The following is a 5549-nucleotide window of genomic DNA, read 5'->3' as shown; positions in this document are numbered from 1 at the left end:
CTGAAAACTATTTGGACTGTACCAAGCTCTGCTCACAGGGGGAGGTGCCTCGCAAAAACTTCAGGAGCTTTTGCCCCGCCTAGCAGTCAGAAACTGATCCTGAGTCATGAGGAAAATCTGGAAAGCGCCTCTGCCAGATGTGCAGACGGGATACCCACTCCAGATCCACCCACCAGCAAATTGGAAAACTCAGGAAGCCACGTTTGAAAGCTCTCTCTGTTCCAAGGAGACATAGGATCTTCAGGGAGGGGTCTGATAGATTTCTGACTTTTCTGTTCCTGGGGTCAATAGTGCAGATGTGAACATTACTCAAGAGAAGACATGGAGAGAAAAATCTTGAAGTGTTGACAAAGTACTTGTGGGCTAGGCTGCAGACATGGCCCTTGTACAGTGGTGAGGGCTTCGGGGAGTGAGTGGAAGAGAAAGTGGACCTAATGGGGCACAGGGAAAGAAAAGATTGTTTTGTGAAGCAACAGGTTACATTTGGCCAAGGGCAGAGAGAAGGGAGCATTAAGAGGGAAGTGAGTGTAGATTGATTCCATGGCAGTTTTAAGAAGCCTAGTTTCGAGCACCGGACGGGGCTGTGGCAATTCTGTCTGGCCGTGTTAGGTGAAAAGCAGGGCAAAGGTGTCTGATTGGAAAAGCCAACCAAGAGGCTTCAGCGGGATACCTGTAACATGCTCTGCTGCATCCCAGTCAGACTCCTGTTCCCTGAGACATTCACTGGGATACAATCCTGGGGACACAATTCTCAAGTTGTTTTGTTTGTTTCAATTTTCACCACCTATGAAGACTCATCATCTCCTTCCCCAGCTCGCCTAACCAATGTGGCATCAACCTTTTGACCCGAAATTATCACGCTCTGCCCCTATCCTGCACCAACCCTCTTTCTGGCTAGTTGAAGGGGGAGGATACAGGGGAAAAAGGAGGGAGAGAGGAAGGGAGAGAGAGAAAGAGAGAGAGAAAAAAAAACAAGTGAGCAAGAACCCCAAGGAGGAAAGAAAGTGTGTTGTCTATAATCACTGGCCTCATAGCAGTATTTTCATGAAACCGATCTGAGCAATTCTATAACTCTGGTCTCTGAGACCTCCCTCTTGGCATTTCCCTATAACTCCCTCTGTGCCTTGGCCTCCTCTGTGCCAAGGTGGAAATTGAGCTAGAAGTAGGGGACAATACAAAACATAGAAGCCCAAGAGAATTAGGGCTTTAAATATTGGCACCCAATTTCATCCTTGAGTGGCAGATTTCTCAAGCAAATATCCCCTATGTTGTGGGACTTGGGCTTTGACCCCAAGGAGGGGTGGTGTTTTGTCTCGGGTCACCTTCTTTGGCCATCTTCTCTACCTCCATAATTTTCAAATGAGTAGGGAATCATAGACTCGGAGAATTGGAAGGAAACTTGGAGGCCATATCTACCCTTCTGCTCAATGTAGAAATATCCTCCCAATAATCTGGAAAGCTTGTCCCTCTGGAAAGCAGTTTTTTCCACATTTGAGCATCCCCTAATTGTTAAACACTTATTCCCTAGATGGAGCAAAAATTAGCTTCATGCAAACTGTTTTGAATTCCTCTTTCCCATGACAGACTTGTACAATATTTGTCATGTTACCCCAAGTCTTCTGTCCTCCAGGCTAAATATCCTCAATTCACTTAAACCATGTTTCATGGGACACAGTGTTTAGATCTTTTGCCATTCTTGTTGTTGTTTGAGCATAGATCTGCTTGGTGGATAGCTTGCAGCTCAGTTAAATCCCTCTGTTTCTTGTCTGAACTACTATTATTTGCCTGATTCTATGCTTATACAATTGGCTTTTTATTAATTTATTTATTTTGAGGGGAGGGGTTTTGAGAAAGAGAGGGGTGGGGGAGAGAGAGAACCTTAACCAGGCTCCATGCTTAGCACAGAGCCCATCTCTGGACTCAACCCCAGGACCCTGGCATTATGACCTGTGCTAAAATCAAAAATTGGATGCTCAACCAACTGAGCTACCCAGGTGACCCTACAATTGACTTTTATTTTAACCTAGATGCTGTGCTTTACATGTGTTCTTAAGAACCATGACCTTATTTATTTTTTATTTCAATGTACCCCTTGTAACTTTTTTAGATCTTGAGTCTTTCATGTAAAACACATTCTCTATATCATTGTTTCTCAAACTTTTTTCATTATCACACCTGTCAAGAGCCTTTTAAGACACTATTTTCCAGGTGCCTGGGTGGCTCAGTCAGTTAAGCATCCGACTTCAGTGCAGGTCATGATCTCAACATTAGTGAGTTTGAGCCCCGCATCAGGCTCTGTGCTGACAGCTAGCTCAGAGCCTGGAGCCTGCTTTGGATTCTGTGTTTCCCTCTCTCTCTGCCCCTTCCCCACGCACACTCTATCTCTCTCTCTCAAAAATGAATAAATGTTTTTTTTAAAAAAAGACATTATTTTCCTAATATATTCCCATGAGACTTTAATAACACAGATATGGCATATATATGTTTATGTACTATAAGTATATCTAGGCTCTATCTATAAAAGATATTTTTTCAATCCTTAAGAAGGAATTTTTGCCCTCTTGGGGGCAATATCACCTCCATTGACAGTACACACTCTATATCACCAAGTTTCTTTTATCATCTTAATTGATCAACCACACGAATAAAATTATTGAATAAGATAGGGTCCAGGAGAGAACGCTGCAGTGTACCCTTGGCATCCTCCCCTTATTAACAAGCACGTTTAATAAGGTTGTCCAAACTTGAAGCAATCCATATAACTTCTGCTGCCACCCAGCTCCTATTTTCCCATCTTCTCCATGAGGATATTGTAAGATTTTCTCAAATGTCTCAGTGAAATACAGATACATTATGCTACAGTATTCCTTTCGTCTACCATTTTAGATACCCATTCAAAAAAGGAAATGAGTTTAGTTAGGCATGACTTACTTTTAGTGAGATCATGCTTTCTCCTAGTGATTTCCGCTCTTTCTAAAGCCTTAAAAATCATCTGCTTAATAGGGCATTCTATACTTTTCCCAAAGACCAATGCCATGCTCACTAGTCTGTAGTTTCCAGGATCTACATTTTGCACCCTGAAACACCACCATGCCCCTTCAACTAAAAAAACTGGAACATTTGCCTGCCGCTTTGCATCTCTCACCTCTTGCCGTTGCCATAATTTCTCAAAGGTTACTAAGACTGGTTCTGTGATCACATCTGCACATTCTCTCAGTAGCCTCGGATGTAATTTGTCTGGGCCTGGAAACTTGAACTCATTGAAGGCAGCTAAGTACTCCCTTATTATCTCCTCATCTATCTTGGGCTTTAATTCTCTTTCCAGTTCAAAGATCATGCTCCTTGATGGAGAGGTTAAGTAACTTGCCCACAGTTGCACACCTAGTAAATTGGAGGAGGTGGAATTGAAATCCTGCTCTGTCTGATTTTAAGGTCTGCCTCTTAACCAGCAGGCTCTGTAGCTTTCTAATACCAAATGAGTGGTATGTCCCATGGGTGCTATATGAGTTCCAAAGTGGGAGAGGGCTCTTCTAGCAAAAGTAGTCAGCACAGGCTTAGTAAAAGAGGTGACATTGGAGCTAGATCTTTAAGAATGAGAAGGATGCTAATAGGAAGAAGGGAGCAATGTGTGCATAGGTGGTAGGATGATAGAAGAAATTGACGGCACTATCCCAGGTAGGGGAAATAATGAAGAATAAGTTATTCTTTATTATGAGTTATGGGTCTTGCTTCATAGTGCATTTCATTGATCATTATGAACACTAAGAGACCACAAAAGGTCAAGAGATAACCAGGCTGTTCCTGCTTTCCCTTAATATGTAGCCATTCATTCAAGCTCTGTGCTTAGGAATTGTATACCCTTGGGCAAGTCACAATCCCCCTGAGCCTTGCTTTTCTGCTCTATGAAATGGGAATAACAGTGGGAATAATGGGAGGCCTACTTTTGAGGGTTTTTGTGAGGATTCAGTCAACTTGGAACACTGCCTGGTATACAGTTGGGACTCAATGAATCCTTAATAGTGTCGTCATTATTATTATTATTATTATTATTACTGAGATTCATTTATTCATTCAACAAATATTTGCTGAACTCTTCCTGTGTGCCAGATACTACAATACTATGTCGGGTCCTGGGGACATAATGTTGAAACATAATCTCAGCTCTCGATGAGTTAAAGGCCAGCCATCTGTTTACTTTGTGAAAGTTTTCAGTCTGTACTTTTTTTTCTTGGTTTCATATTCTAGGTCAAGTGGTTCTTTTTACTTACTCCTTCAAAAGTTTTGACCTCCTTCAAAAGTTTGTGGGGACAGTGGTAAGGAGCCTTTGATCCAGTCGCCCAGGATTTGTGGAGCAAGTTGTTGGCCACTCTTTCTAAGATACTATACATTCTCACTGATTCTATCTCATCATTCACCCAAGTCTTGGGTTCTGCCGTTTTTCGTCTTCCAACCACATTCCCAGCCCAATTATTTCTCTAGTCTTGGGCATTCTCCAATGCTAGATTGTAAAATTGAGTTCCCCTGTGGGGAAAAGTCAGCTGCACCCAGTGTGTGTGTGGCAGGGGGCGGTGTTCCTGCACATCAGGGCAGTGTGCTGTGGCAGTGTGGGGCAGCACCATTTGGTTTTGGCCAGCTAACTGTAGTTCCTGCCTATTTTGACATTACAATCCCCCAAGGCCAGTGAGAGTGTGAACAGAAGCCACGGAAGAGGATGGACCGTCAGCTTCCAAACCAAATAGCCTTGGGCCAGTGTGGGGTGGAGTACAACCAAGACTTTGGGAGGGGGTAAATTGGACCTCTTCCCTGTTGGCCTGGTTAACACAAAAATATGTTTCACTGGGCTGTCGGCAGAACTTCTTTTAATTAAGGGAAGCAACTCATTTGCCTTGTCAACTAAAGGGCTCTAGTTTCTCAATATTAGTCAAAGGCAACCTCTGTCCCTAAATAAATGGTTACAGTGGTTTCTGATCTCTGACTATATCAAATCTGTACTCCTCTGCTTGGTCAACAAGGCCCTTGCTCCAATAAGGGATGTCATTTTAGCCATTTTCCATGACTGGTTTCACCACTACTCCTTGGCACTGGTCTAGTTTGCCTTTGTGTTCCATTTCTTAGAGCTGCACAAAATTTTCAGGAACACAACCACCACTGGCTAGTGCTGGGGTAGGAAACTCAGGCTGGAGAAGTGTGGCTAAGGATGACACATTGGATATAGGTGTCATCCAAGACTCAAACCCTAGAGAATTGAGTATTAAGTACCAAGTGAGTGTGGGCAAGATCATAAACAGAAGGCAAAGCGAGGAGTCAGGAATTGAGACGATCCACAGTTCATGGACCAGGAAGCGTTGTGCAAGGTGAATGGAGCCAAAGAGTGCAAGGCAAAGACTGAGAGTAAAGCCAGAGATTAGGATACTCACTCTTATGAGGTGTTGGATGAATGGCATGATTCAATTCTACTCTCACATTTTTACTCAAAACGTCCCCCAACTGGGACTGTCTTGGCCAACCCCTCTGTCCTTCCAAGTCTTGCTTGTCCTTTGATTCTTTTA

Source organism: Hyaena hyaena, unplaced genomic scaffold (assembly GCF_003009895.1).
Source record: "Hyaena hyaena isolate Hyena2069 unplaced genomic scaffold, ASM300989v1 scaffold_297, whole genome shotgun sequence".
NCBI lineage: Eukaryota > Metazoa > Chordata > Mammalia > Carnivora > Hyaenidae > Hyaena > Hyaena hyaena.
The sequence above is the reverse complement of the archived record's forward strand: the minus strand, read 5'-3'. Positions refer to the sequence as shown.